Source organism: Acinonyx jubatus, chromosome B3, assembly GCF_027475565.1.
Source record: "Acinonyx jubatus isolate Ajub_Pintada_27869175 chromosome B3, VMU_Ajub_asm_v1.0, whole genome shotgun sequence".
Classification (NCBI taxonomy): Eukaryota; Metazoa; Chordata; class Mammalia; order Carnivora; family Felidae; genus Acinonyx; species Acinonyx jubatus.
This window is the reverse complement of record NC_069386.1, coordinates 124503260-124518987: the sequence shown is the minus strand read 5'-3', so window position 1 is coordinate 124518987 and position 15728 is coordinate 124503260. Positions and strand designations below refer to the sequence as shown.

Here is a 15728-nt window from a genome sequence, read left to right as displayed (position 1 = left end):
GGTTTATCTTTTTCAGTATTGCTTTGGCTATTCAGGGTCTTTTCTGGTTCCATGTAAATTTTAGGATTGTTTGTTCTAGCTTTGAGAAGAATGCTGGTGTTATTTTGATAGGGATTGCATTGAATATGTAGATTGCTTTGGGTAGTAATTGACATTTTAACAATATTTGTTCTGCAATCCATGAGCATGGAATATTTTTCCATTTTTTGGTCTTCTTAAATTTCTTTCATAAGCTTTCTATAGTTTTCACTATATAGATTTTTCACCTCTTTGGTTAGGTTTATTCCTAGGTATTTTATGGTTTTTGGTGCAATTGTAAATGGGATAGATTCCTTGATTTCTCTTTCTGTTGCTTCATTATTGGTGTATAGAGATGCAACTGATTTCTGTGCATTGATTTTATATCCTGCAACATTGCTGAATTCATGGATCAGTTCTAGCAGTTTTTTGGTGGAATCTTTTGGGTTTTCCATATAAAGTATCATGTTGTCTGTGAATAGTTTGACTTCCTCCTTGCCGATTTGAATGCCATCTATTTCTTTGTGTTGTCTGATTGCTGAGGCTAAGACTTTCAATACATGTTGAAATACAGTGGCGAGAGTGGACATCCCTGTCATGTTTCTGACCTTAGGGAAAAAGCTCTCAATTTTCTCCTGTTGAGGATGATATTAGTGATGGGTCTTTCATATATGGCTTTTATCATCTTGAGCTATGATCCTCCTATCCCTACTTTCTTGAGGGTTTTTATCATGAAAGGATGCTGTATTTTTCAAATGCTTTCTTTGCATCTTTTGAGAGGATCATATGGTTCTTGTCCTTTCTTTTATTGATGTGCTGAATCACATTGATTGTTTTGCAAATATTAAACCAGCCCTGCATCCCAGGTATAAATCCCACTTAGTCGTGGTGAATGATTTTTTTAATGTATTGTTGGATCTGATTGGCTAATATCTTGTTGAGGATTTTTACATCCATGTTCATCAGGGAATTGGTCTGTAGTTCTACTTTTTAGTGGGGTTTTTGTCTGGTTTTGAAATCAAGGTAATGCTGGCTTCATAGAATGAGTTTGGAAGTTTTCCTTCCATTTCTATTTTTTGGAACAGCTTCAAAAGAATAGGTGTTAACTCTTCTTTAAATGTTTGGTAGAATTCCCCTAGAAAGCCATCTCGCCCTGGACTCTTGTTTTTTGGGAGATTTTTTATTACTAATTTAATTTCTTTACTGGTTATGGATCTGTCCAAATTCTCTATTTCTTGTTTTAGTTTGGTAGTTCATATGTTTCTAGAAATTTGTCCATTTCTTCCAGATTCCCCAATTTATTGGTGTATAATCATAATATTCTCTTATTATTGTTTGTATTTCTGCAGTGTTGGTTTTGATCTCTCCTCTTTCATTATTGGTTTTGTTTATTTGGATCCTTTCCTTCATCCGTTAGATCAAACTGGTAGGGGTTTATCAATTTTGTTCATTCCTTCAAAGAACCAGCTCCTGGGTTCTACTGTTTGTTGTTATTGTTGTTGTTGTTTTTCCCCAATGGCTCTAATCTTTATTATTTCCTGTCTTCTGCTGGTTTGGAGGTTATTTGCTGTTCTTTTCCAGCTCTTTAAGGTGTGAGGTTAGGTTGTGTATCTGAGACCTTTCTTCCTTCTTTAGGAAGGTCTGGATTGCTATATATTCCCCTCTTAGAATCACCTTTGCTGCATCCCAGAGGTGTTGGGCAGTGGTGTTATCATTTTCATTGGCTTCCATGTACTTTTTAATTTTCTCTTTAACTTCTTGGTTAGCCCATTCATTCTTTAGTATGATGTTCTTTAGTCTCCAAGTATTTGTTTTCTGAAAATATGCACAATATGATCTCAATCTTTTTGTACTTGCTGAGGGCTGATTTGTGTCCCAGTGTGATCTATTCTGGAGAATGTTCCATGTGCACTCGAGAAGAATGTGTATTTTGCTTCTTTAGGATGAAATGTTCTGAATATAGTTGTTAAGTCCATCTGGTCCAGTGTGTCATTCAAACCCCTTGTTTCCATGTTGATTTTCTGTTTAGATGATCTGTCCATTGTTGTGAGTGGGGCGTTGAAGTCCCCTACTATTATGGTATCATTATCAATGAGTTTCTGTATGTTTGTGATCAATTGACTTATATATTTGGGTGTTTTCATGTTTGGAGCATAAATATTTACAATTGTTAGGTCTTCTTGGTGGATAGACCCCTTAATTATGATATAATGCCCTTCTTTATCTCTTGTTATAGTATTTATTTTAAAATCTAGATTGTCTGATATAAGTACGGCTATTCTGGCTTTCATTTGGCGACCATTAGCATGTTTCTCCATCCCCTTACTTTCAATTTGAAGGTGTCTTTAGTCTAAAATGGGTGTCTTATAAACAGCATATAGATGTATCTTGTTTTCTTATCCATTCTGTTACCTTATATTATTTGATTGAAGCATTTAGTCCATTGACATTTAGAGTGAGTAATGAAAGATATGAATTTATTGCCATTATGTTACCTCTAGAATTAGAGTTTCTGATGGTGTTCTCTGGTCCTTTCTACTCTTTTTCGCTTATGGTCTTTTTTGTTTTGTTTCATCTTTTCTCCCCTCAAAGAGTCCCCCTTAAAATTTCTTGCAGGTCTGGTTTAGTGGTCATGAACTCCTTTAGTTTTTGTTTGTCCAGGAAACTTTTTATCTCTCCTTCTATTTTGAATGACAGCCTTGCAGGATAAAGAATTCTTGGCTGCATATTTTTCCAATTCAGCATATTGAATATATCCTGCCACTCATTTCTGGCCTGCCAAGTTCCTATGGATAGGTCTGCTGCGAACCTGTACTGTCTTCCCTTGTAGGGTAAGGACTTTTTTCCCTTGCTGCTCTCATGATTGTTTCCTTGCCTGAATATTTTGTGAATTTGACTATGATATGCCTTGCTGATGGTTGGTTTTTGTTGAATCTACTGGGAGTTCTCTGTGCTTTCTGGATTTTGATGTTTGTGTCTTTCCCCATGTTAGGAAAATTTTCCACTAAGATTTAGATTTGCTCACATAAACCTTCTACCCCTTTTTCTCTCTCTTCATCTTCTAGGACCCCTATGATTCAGATGTTATTTCTTTTTAATGAGTCACCGAGTTCTCTAATTCTTATACTGTGCTCTTTTGCCTTAGTTTCCCTCTTTCCCTCTTCCCTGCTTCATTATTCTCCATAAGTTTGTCCTCTATATTGCTGATTCGCTGCTCTGCTTCATCCGTCCTAGCCACCGTGGCATCCATTCAAGATTGTATCTCAGTTATAGCATTTTTAATTTCATTCTGACTAGATTTTACTTCTTTTATCTCTGCAGAAAGGCATTCTATGCTTTTTTTTAACCCCAGCTAGTATTCTTATTATCATGACTCTAAATTCTGGTTCAGACATCTTGTTTGCATCTGTGCTGATCCTGGCTGTCATTTCTTCCTGTTCTTTGTTTTTTTTTGGGGGGGAGGGTGGTAAATTCCTCTCTGTCATTTTGAATGATGAAAAAGAATAAAATTAAAAAGAATTAAAATGTAAAAATTAAAGACAACACAAAAAATCAAATAAAGGATGCTAGATCCTAGATATGTTTTGGTCTGGTTGTTGAAAAAAACTTGATAGAATTGAGAAAAAAAGGAAAGAAAAGAAAAAAAAGGGAAAAGTTTGAAAAAAATGAATATAATAAAATAGAATAAAATGAAATGGTAAAAGTAAATAGAATTTAAACATTTATAAAAAATAAAAAATATAGTAGAAAAAATTAAAGAAAAATAAAAATATTTTTTTCTCTTTCTGCCGAGTTCTGTGATTCAAGTTGTGCAGACTATTGTGTTAATCCTCAAATAAGTTTTGTAGGTGTGCAAGATGGTTTGATGTTGATCTAGCTGCATTTCAGGGATGATAGAGGCAAAAAACAAAAACAAAAACAAAAAACCTTCCATGCTGCTCCATAATCCTGGCCCTTCTTTTCTTTTCTTTTCTTTCTTTTTAAAATTTTATGTACTTATATTGAGAGAGTACAATATTTGCCAAGTGTTAACTGTTATATCTATATCTATAGCTAAGCTCAATTATTATGAACAATACCCATTCATAAACTTGGGAGGTTTCTGAGGGTTAAGAGGGAACTGTATAAGAATTCTCTCAACTCAAGGAAGGATAAAGCTGCTCTACTGAAGAAGGCAATCAGGCATTGGATTGAAATAAATGTTAAGGAAGCATATTTTACATAGTGGATTTATTTTAATATTAGGGAAAGAATAGACAATTTAACACTGGACTAGGGAATGAGAAGGTAATTAAGAAGATTAATGTTACTTTCAAAGTCTCCATAAAGATCTGAGCCTACAAAGGTTGAGAACCTATAATGACCAGCCTTTTTCTTTAGATAAAGAAAAATGGACAGCTCAGGAGTACACAGTGTTTATATCATTGAATAAGGGCCAGATTTAATAGAATGGTGCCCTGGTGAATTGGAAGCAATCCTAGTTTGTAAATCATCTTAATCTGGTTGAAATCCAAATGAAATATATTTATCTGCATTATATAAGAAGTTAATACAAAATGAAGAGTTCATAAAGTTGGAAATCAAATTCATAAAGTGAATTCCAAAGCAAGTATATTACCTAAATTAATAACAATTTAAAATGCTCTGAATCAGCTAAGGGAAAAAATAATCCATACCAGACATTTTTAGACTCTTGATGTTGTGTCATTGGCATTATTTTACTAACACTGCACTGCTGAAAAGCCAAAGACTTCTTTCTTTCATTTTGCCTTGGATAATGCCCAAATGTGAAGATTTACAATAATACCAACTAAGATATTGAGTTATATGACATATATTCTATATGTCAGGTCTATTCTGAATGCCTGGCATAAGTGAACTCATTTAATGTTTAAAACATCATTAGTTGTATTTCAGATGATGGAATATGCCAGGGGACCTTGAGCAGTGTTGTATCAGCTTGTAGTGATAGCCCTTAGCTATTTTACTTTTGGCAATGTTTGCTTCATTTGTGAGAAAAGAGATTTGATATACTGTCACTAGGAGAGCATGGTACCATAAGGCTTAATTTATTTCATTGTGAGATATTGTTTATCATTTGCAAAAGGGAAAGAGGGAAAGCATGATATGATTTCAGTTATACATATATGGGGAAAAAAAGGATGGTGATGAGATCATGTTACTAGGGTTAGATGGTGAATGGTCCCCTCTAGGTCTACCCATTCAAAGACATTGGGTAGATTAAATGGTTAGGGGAACTCCAGTTCTGCTCAGCTCTTTGAAATAGTTTAAAGTAAGGTATTGCATTTAAAGAGCTGTGAAAAACAATTATAGGTAATAACTAATTACTAATGTTATTTTAGTTATTTAATAAAAGCTTTTTGTTGAATAGTCTTTTGAATAGCGTCTTTTGTAGATTTGTGAGCCATTCTTTCACTGCCTTATAAAGGCATATAGCACCTGGGAAGGAGTTGAGAGTTTCCAAATCTTTATAAATACCCCCCTTGGCATAGATTTAGGCAACTGGGCTAAATGTTAAATCCAAGTCAAAACACAGTGTCTTGTTCCATCAAACAGCAAATTAAATTCAAACAAACCACACTCACTCTAATTAACAAAAAATTAAAACTGCCTGAGGAGACATTAACTCCTTAGACTATTTATGTTATAAATAAGAGAAGAGCTTACCAGTTGTTCTTGACCATGGTAGGCAATCTTACTGTATAGTGCATCAACAGAGGACCATTTAGTTATCACAAAATATTTCCCTCACTGCATTCTACAAATATTCACATAAAGAAGTCATCTCTTTCACCTTTGCTTGAATGAAATACAGTGACTAAATACTCATTAATGAAAGGAAATCCTACATTTTAATAATTCTAACATGTTAACTTAAAATGACAACATTTGTAGAGATAACTCCATGAGTCTTACCACAACAGACTTATGGCACCTATAGAAAAGAAATGAGGAAAATATCTAGCTGGAATAAGGTCCTCTCTTTTTCCCCCTTTTTATCCCCTTCCTTCCTCCCTCCCTCCCTCCCTCCCTTCTTTCCTTCCTTCCTTCCTTCCTTCCTTCCTTCCTTCCTTCCTTCCCTTCCCTTCCGTTCCCTTCCCTTCCCTTCCTTCCTGCTATAAGAGAGTCAAATAATGTCTAAAGGTAAATATATTGGCAGACTCTTATTTAAAATTCAACTCATGAAGGTGAAGGTCCTGGTTTGCAACTGGGTGTTCTAATTCTAAAGCAGTTAGGATATTTTCAAAGCCTAAGTCTACTGGAGGATGCTAATATTTAAAGAGAAAAGAGACCTGATTGCTCAGTCACCTCTCCTACTGCCCCACACTTAGCATAAAATGAATAAGGTTAAGCTCAACTTTAGAGAAGAGAGAAGAAAATGTGGGCAAAAATAACTTGTTAATTTGAAATATCCAAGTTCTTATAAGAAAAGGAAACCAGCCTCTAAATCATGGGGCTTCTGACTCAGCTCCTCACTTGTGTGCCTAACACCAGCTAGTGCTTCACCTAGATACTTAGTATAAGACTTCAAAATAGTCACCGTCATGGTTTACATTTCTCCAGAAGTTGACCCCAAGGTAAGGATTTGAATTCAAGTAATTTATTTAGGAGATGATAATATGCGGCACAATTAGGGATATGAGGAAATGAGATAGAGAACTGAAGGAAAAACACAGTGCACTACTAAGATGGCATCCATTCTGGGCAACTGGAACTCATTCTTATCAGAGAGCTTCTAGGAGACATAGAGTAAGCCTCAGAGTTGCCCCAATGGGGTTGGAGAAAATGGGGTTTTAATCCACTCACCTCCTTTTGTCATTAGTGGAGGTTTGAGGGAGTGCAAGCAGGACGAAATATTGCTGTAGATGGATAACTCTCACTTCAGTTAGAGCTCCACCTCCCTCATTGTGCTCTACCAGTTCACCTGAATATATTCCTGTTTTCCTATCTTTGTCAGTTAATTCTACGTCTATGTCAGTCCTGGTTTGGTTTTGATTATTTGACTTATCTTGTGGTTATGAGTGGTATTTCCCTGCTTCTTTGAATGCCTATTTTTTTATTGAGGTATAATTGACACATTAGTTTCATCTGTACAATGTAATGATTTGATATTTCTATAGTCTGCAAAATAATCACCAGAATGAGTCTAGTTACTATCCTGTCACCATACAAAATTACAAAATGATTAAATTTTTTTTGTAATGAGAACTTTTAAGATTAATGCTCTGGGTTACTTTCAAGTATGCACTAAAATATTATTGACTCTAGTCACCATGCTGTACATTACATTCTCATGACTTATTTCTTTTATGGTCAGAAATGTGTAGTTCTTGACTGCCTTCACCCATTTGCCCAACCATAATGCGCTTTCCCCTTGGCAATCACCATCTTGCTCTCTGTACTTATGAGTTTTATCTTGTGTGTGTTTTAGATTCCACATATAAGTGAGATAATACAGCACTTGCCTTTCTGTGACTTATTTCATTTAGCATAGTGTCCTTGAGGTCCATCCATATTGTCACAAATGGCAAGATTTCATTCTTTTTAAAGACTGGGTAGAATTCCTTTGTGTGCATGCATTTGTGTTAATCTTACATATTATTTATCTGTTCATCTACCAATGGGTACATAGGTTAATTACATGTCTTAACAACTATAAATGCTTCAATAAACAGGGGGTGCATATATCTTTTCAACTTAGTGTTTTGTTTTCTTTGGGTAAATACTCAGAAGTGGAATTGCTGTATCATACATAGTTTTAATTTTAATTTTTTGAGAAAGCTTTATAAATTGGCTGAACCAATTTACATTCCTACCAACAGAGCATAGGGGTTCCCTTTTATCCACATCTTTGCCAACACTTGTGATTTCCCGTCTTTTTGATAATAGCCATTCCGATAGGTGTGGGATGATATCTCACTGTGGTTTTGATTTGCATTTTCTGATGATCAGTGATGTTCAGCATCTTTTCACATGCCTGTTGGTCATTTGTGTTTTCTTTGGAAAAAAAGTCTATTCAGATCCTTGGTCCATTTTTAAATCAGACTGATTGTGGTTTTGGCTACTGAGTTGTATGAGTTGTTTATATTTTTTGGATAGCCCCTTACTGGATACATGATTTGCAAATATTTCTCTCATTCAGTTAGGTTGCCTTTTTATTTTGTTGATGGATTACTTTGCTGTGCAGAAGTTTTTTGTTTGACATATTCTCATTTGTTTTTCTTTTGTTGCCATTGCTTCTGGAGTCAGATCCAAAAAATAATTGCTAAGACCTGTATCAAGGAGTTTACTATCTATATTTTATTCCAGGAGTTTTATGGTTTCAGGTGTTACATTCAAGTCTTTAATCCATTTTGAGTACATTTTTGTGTATGGTGTAGGATATTAGTCTAGATTCATTTTTTCATGTGGCTGTCCAGTTTTTACCAACGCTATTTACTAAAGATACTGTCCCCTTCCCATTGTATATGATTTCCTCCTCTGGTTTTAATTAACTGACCATATATGTGTGGTTTTATTTCTGGACTCTCTATTAGGTTCTATTTACCTATGTGTCTGTTTTTATGCCAATAACGTACTGTTTGACTGCTATAGCTTTGCAATATAGTTTGAATCAGAAAGTGTGATGCCTTCAGCTTTTCTTTCCTTTCTCAAGATTGCTTTGGCTATTCAGGGTCTTCTGTGCTTTCACACAAATTTTAAGATAGTTTATTTTATTTCTTTGAAAAATGCCATTGGATTTTGATATGGGTTGAATTAAATCCATATTGCTTTGGATATGAACATTTTATTAATTCTTCTTATCTCTAACATGGAATATCTCTCCATTTATTTTTGTCTTCTTTAATTTCTTTCTTCAGTGTCTTAAAATTTTCAGTGTACAGGTCTTTTTACCTCTTTGGTCAAATTTATTCCTAGATATTTTACTAGTTTTGATACAATTGTAAATGTGATTGGTTTCTTAATTTTTCTGATAGTGTATAGAAATACAACGTATTTTTGTATACTGATTTTGGACCCTGAAACTTTACTGAATTTGTTTATTAGTTCTAATGGATTTTTGGTGTTCTTAGGGTTTTCTATATATAAAGTCATGTCACCCACAAATAGTAATGGTTTTACTTCACGCTTTTCAATTTGGATGCCTTAATTTTTTTTCCTTTTCTTGCCTAAGAAAAGGCTATGATTCTGGCTATGATTTCCAAAATTATGTTGAATAAAAATATCTAAAATTGGCATCTTGTCTTACCCTGATATTAGAGGAAAAGCCTTCAGCTTTTTACTGTTGAGTATGATGTTAGCTGTGGGCTTATCATATGTGGCCTTTGTTATGTTGAGATACATTAAGCCCACTTTGTTGAGAGTTATCATAAATGGATGTTGAATTTTGTCACATGCTTTTTCTGCATCTATTGTGATGATTATATGATTTTTACCCTTCCTTTTGTTAATGTGGTACACCACTCTGATCTGTAGGTGTTAAAGCATTCTTGCATCTCTGGGATAAATTCCACGTGATCATTGTGCATGATATTTTTAATATATTGTTGAATTTGATTTTCTAATATTTTGTTGAGGGTTTTTTTCATCTATGTTTATCAGGGATATGGACTTGTAATTTTCTTTTCTTGTGGTGTCCTTGTCTGGTTTTGGTATCAAGGTAATTCTAGCTTCAAAAAATGAGTTTAGGAACATTATCTTTTTTTTTTTTTTTTTTGTAAAAGCTTGAGAGGATGGGTATTAAATCTTTAAATGTGTGGGAGAATTACCAGTGAAGCCATCTGGTTCTGGACTTTTGTTTGTTGGGAGATTTTTTGATTACTAATTCAATTTCCTTACTAGTAATCAGTTTATCCAGATTTTCTGTTTCTTCATGATCCAGTCTTAGAAGGTTATATGTTTCTAGGAATGTATTCAGGTCTTCTAAATTATCTAATTTGTTGGCATACAATTTTCAATAGTAGTCTGATATGATCCTTTTTATTTCTGTGGTGTCAGTTGTAATTTTTCTTTCATTTATGATTTCATTTATTTGAACCCTCTTTTTACTTGGTGGGTCTAGCTAAAAGTTTGTCAATTTTGTTTATCTTTTCAAAGAAGCAGCTCTTAGTTTCATTCACCTTTTCTATTTTTTTTTAAGTCTGTATGTCACTCTTTTCTGTTCTGATCTTCATTATTTCCTTCCATTTACTAATTTGGGCTTTGTTTGTTCTTCTTTTTCTATTTCCTTTAAGTGTAAATTTAGATTATTTAAGATTTTTGTTTCTTGAGATACGCCTATATTGCTATTACATTTCTTTCTTACACCTGGTTTTGCTGCATCCCATAGATATTGCTAAGTTGTATTTCCATTTTTATTTGTCTCAAGGCATTTTTTTATTTCTTCTTTGATTTCTTTGTTGACCCATCAGTTGTTCTGTAACATGTTGTTTAATCTCCACATATTTGTTATTTATCTAGTTTTCTGCTTGTATTTTTAGTTTCACACCATCCTGGTCAGAAAAGATGATTGATATGCTTTCAATCTTCTTAAATTTGTTGAAACTTGTTTTGCGTCATTCTAATATATGATCTATCCTGGAGAATGTTCCATGCATACTTTGAGAATGTTTATTCTGCTGCTTTTGGATGGAATACTCTGTATATGTCTATTAGAGCATCTGATCTAATGTGGTTTTTTTAATGTTTATTTATGTATTTTTTTAAAAAAAATTAAATCTTTTTATTTTAAAGAGAGAGAGAGAGAGACAGAGTGTGAATGGGGGAGGAACAGAGAGAGAGGGAGACATAGAATCCGAAGCAGTCTTCAGGCTCTGAGCTGTCAGCACAGAGCCCAAAGCGGGGCTCAAATTCTGTGTCTCCCTCTCTCTCTGTTCCTGAGAGAGAAGTTGGACACTTAGCTGACTGAGCCACCCAGGTGGCCTGAAATGCTTATTTATTTTTGAAAGAGAGAGAGACAGAGAGAGAGCACAAGTAAGCAAGGTATAGCAAAAGTGGGACAGAGGATCTGAAGCTGGCTCCACATTGACAGCAGCAAGCCCAATGCAGGACTCAAACTCATGAACCATGAGATCACAACCTGAGCCAAAGTCAGACGCTCAGCTGACTGAGCCACCCAAGTGCCCCTGGTCTAATGTGTTAAGATTGATGTTTCCTCATTGGCTTTCTGTCTGGATGATCTATTCATTGATGTATGTGGGGTATTAAAATTCCCTACTATTATTGTATTGTTTTCAATTCTTCCCTTTAGATTTGTTAATATTTGCCTTATATAATATTATGTCCTATTATTGTCTTGACCTCTTTATCATTATGCGATGCCTTTCTTTGCCTCTTATTCCAAATCTTTGCTTTAAAGTCTCTTTTGTCTGATATAAGTATAGTTACCCCAGCTTTCTTTTGGTTTCCATTTTTATGGAATGTCATAGACTATGAGTCTGGAGTTCTCTCTTGTAAGCAAGAGAGTGGACACAGAATTGAATACAAGAGAGGTCTAATGTCTGGGAGGAGATCAGAGCCCCAATCAGGGGTTTTGTCTCCACATTTATTGATCTCTCAAGATCTTACACATGTGGTGAACGTGAAGAAAATAATCAGATAGTAATCATTAACTTGTGTGTGTAAGAAGCAAAGGGTCTTGGGGGCAAGTGGTTATGATCAAAGTTATTGGTACCAGACAGAAAGTAATTTCCTGCAGGTGATATAACAAGTTATTCATGATCCCTTTATAATACCTTGCTAACTAACCTTGGGCACTTTTGCCCAGTGGTGGCGGCTTTCCACCCTAAGCTTTTTTTTCTAACCCATTTATATAAGTATAAGTCATTCTTGAATCTATTTCCCCACAATGGAACATTTTTTTCCATCTCTTCACTTTTAGTCTTTGTTCATTCTTACATCTGAAGTGAACCTCCTATAGGCTGTATATAGGTGGATCGTGTTTTTTATCCACTCAGCTATTATGTCTTTTGACTGGAGATTCTAGTACATTTACATTTAAAGTAATTACTGATGGGTATGTACTTAGTGCCATCTTGTTAATTGTTTTCTGGCTGTTTTGTTGTTCCTTTCTTCTTCTCTTGCTATATTTCCTTGTGGTTTAATGACTTTCTTTAGTGTGTTATGTGTGGATTCCTTTATTATTATGTCTTTTGTATCTACTATAGGTTTGCTTTGTAGTTTCTATGAGGCTCACATATCACATCTTATATATATGGTCTATTTTAAGTTGATACCAACTGATGTTTGAACACATTCTAAAACTACATTTTAATCTCTCATGTTTTCCTGTTTTTTTTTTGTTTTTTTTTTTTTTTTTGAGAGAGAGTGATCCAGTGTGCATGGGGAAGAGGGGCTGAGGGAAAGAGAATTTTAAGCAGGCTCCATGCTGAGCGTGGAGCCTAATGCAGGGCTTGATCCCATGATCATGAGATCATAACCTGAGCTGAAATCAAGAGTCAGATGCTCAATGGACTGAGCCACCCAGGTGCCCCTGTTTTATGTTTTTGATATTACATTTTACATCTTTTTATTTTTTATATTTCTTAACTGATTATTATAGTTATTCTTTTTTACCTTTTGTTTTTTAACCTTCATATTAGCTTTATAAGTAATTTATCCACGTTTACTGTATATTTACTTTTAGCAGTGAAGTTTATACTATCATATACTTTCTTGTCACTAATTAATGCCCTTTCTTTTCAGCTTAAAGCTTTTATTTTAAATAAAATGTTCTTTATATTATATATTAAATATATATTTTATTTAAAATACATTTTTAATGTTTATTTATTTTTGAGGAAGAGAGAAACAGAGTGTGGGCAGGGGAGGAGCAGAGAGAGAAGGAGACACAGAATCCAAAGCTGGCTCCAGGCTTCGAGCTGTCAGCACAGAGCTCAACGTAGGACTTGAACTCATGAATCCTGAGATCATGACCTGAGCCAAAGTTGGAGGCTTAACTGACTGGGCCACCCAGGCACTCCTCAGCTTAAAGCTTGAACATTTCTCATAAAGCCAGTTTAGTAAAGATGAATTTCTTTAGCTTTTTCTTACCTGGAAAATTTTTTATCACTCCATCAATTGTGAACAGTAATATGACTGGATAGAGTATTCTTGATTGTAAGTTTTTTTTTCTTTACTTTCAGCACTTTGAATATATTGGACCACTCTTTTCTGGTCTGCAAAATTTTTGCTGGAAAAATCTGCTGTAGTCTTATGGGAGGTCCTTCGTATGTATCAAATTATTTTTCTCTTATTGCTTTTAAGACTCTAACTTTTGACATTTTAATTATAATACGTGTTGGTGTAGATTTTTTGAGTTCTTATTTGTGACTTTCTGGAATTCCTGGCTTAGGACGTCTGTTTTCTTCCCCAGGTTAGGGATATTTTAAGGCATTATTTCTTGAACTATGATTTTTGTTTTTAATCATTATTTTGTTTTGTTTTGTTTTTTCACTTTCTCTCTCCTTCTTCTGGGACCCCTATAATGGCAATGCTGTTCTACTTGATATTGTCCTATAGGTCTTTAAATTATCTTCAAACTTTTTTTTTTCTTGCTCTGTTGGGTGAGTTTCACTGCCCTGTCTTGTAGCTCACCTATCACTTTTTCTCAGTCATCTATTCTGCCTTTGAACCCCTCTAGTGTATTTTTCAGAGCAGTTATTGTACTCTTTAGCTCTGTGACTTTTGTTTGGCACTTTCTTATATTTTCTATCTTTTTTTGTTGAAGTTCTCACTATGTTCATCCATTCTCTTCCCAAGTTTGATGAGCATATGAGTATGTTTATGATGATTATTTTCAACTCTTAACAGGTAAGTTACAAATCTCTAGTTCATTAAGGATTTTTTTTCTTGAGAATTTATTTTTTTTCTTTCATTTAGAACATACTTCTCTGTTTTCTCATTTTGCTTGACTCTTTGTTTGTTTCTCTATATTAGATGAAATAGCAACCTCTCTCAGTCTTGAAGGAGGGGCCTTGTGTAGGAGATAAACCTTATCCTAACTCTTGGTTGGCCCATGAACCTTTATGATCATCTAAGTAGGCTGATTTATTGATAGATTACAGGTGTTAAGAGCATTCCAAGACTTGCCAGTATTCCAAAGGGAGGAAATCTCAGTTGGCACCTAGTTTCAGGCTGATTGGAAGCCAGACTATAAGGCAGCTGCTTTTATATTATGAAAATATACAGTTCTATGGGATTGCAATTGTCAACCTTGGTGGCCTTTATATCAGGTGGTAAGAAGATGTCCCCTGGACAGCAGTTGCAAAATCTGAGGCTTTAGACAAATGTATAAGCTCTTTTCTAGGAGGTACTGGTGAGCTGTAGTGAAGCCATGGGAGAGCATAAAGATGGTGTTCTCCAGTCTACATTCCCTGAGAACACTTCTTTAGCCTTCAGTTATGTGTAAAACCTGAAGTCTTCCCCCCCCCAGATTAAAGCTCCAGGACAAGTAAATTGGCCTTTTTGACAGAAAGACTTGGGGTGCGTGTCAGTCTGCCACGTAGTGCCCTGTAGGTGGTAGCCTTCCAAGAATTATCTCTCTGATTATTACAGTCCCCTGGGACCCATGAATGCAAACTCTCCTAGCCACTAGAGCCAGGTGACCAAAAGCATCCTCTGTATGGACTGCATATACCTGTTGCTTTAGAGAGGCAGCAGGAAAGCATAGGGATGGGGCATGACCATTAGCTGTCACAGGGCCATGGGAGAATGCAAGGCCAGGGTACACGTGCTGGCACTATCAAGATAGACGGAGAATACAAAAATGGTATCCAACAGCATCTCCATCCCTGGAGAAAGTTTCAACAGGCCCCTGTTCCTCCAACAGATGCTTTAAGATTATAAAATGTACCTTGTATAAATACTCTATAGGTGGTTTTCAAGCTACTGTTTTTTTGTTGGTCCTTATGGCAAGTGAGTCTGTGCCAGGGCACTTTAAGAAAAGTATCTTGATTCCCTACGGCCTTTGTTTTTCTTCTGGACATAAGCTCCATTGGCTTTCAAAACTAGACATTTTAGGACTCATCTCTCCATTGCAGACAAGGGTTGAGACATATGATATAGGGCATAGACTTCTTGTTCCTCAGGGAAAAGCTGTGAATTAGTGAGATCCCTACTGATTGTGGGTCATCATGCCAGGAGTGGGGTTTGTGGTGAGAGTGCATCTCTGACTGGTTTACCATCTCCGTGTGACCCTTTTACTGTTTATTCTGAAGGAGCTGTTTGGCTAATTTTCAAGTCATTTTTCAGAGGGAATTAATTTTTCATATCTAGCTATAGATTTGATGTATTCGTGAGAAGAGGTAAGTTTAGGATTTCCTACACCATCACCTTGGACCACCCTATTACTTTTTTTTTTAACTTTTGAGAGAGAGAGAGAGAGAGAGAGAGAGAGAGAGAGAGAGAGAGAGAGAATCCCAAGCAGGCTGTATGGCTCAGTATAGAGACAGATGTGGGGCTTAATCTCTCAATGGATGTTAGACATTTTGTATTTTACCTTATTGGGAGCTAGATTTTTAAAAATTCTTATTAATAAATGAGCTTTTTTCTGGCATGTAATTATGTTACATGGAAATAGTTTTATCTGGGTGGAAGAGATGGTCTTGCTTTTAATATCTGTTACGAGGGACTAGAGTTATGGTCATTCTAAGACTATTTTCCCCAGTACTGAGACAAAATAAATATGT

The 15728-nt window shown here is 35.2% G+C and overlaps 1 long non-coding RNA gene across 1 annotated transcript in view; it reads left to right on the top strand.

Annotated features, from left to right (window-relative positions):
* The first annotated feature begins 6265 nt into the window (after window positions 1–6265).
* Window positions 6266–15728, top strand: part of LOC128316091 (uncharacterized) — a 31117-nt gene continuing 21654 nt past the window's right edge. The window contains exons 1-2 of the long non-coding RNA XR_008299576.1: window positions 6266–6617; window positions 13185–13268. This is a non-coding gene — a long non-coding RNA (uncharacterized LOC128316091). The remainder of the gene's footprint in view (window positions 6618–13184; window positions 13269–15728) is intronic.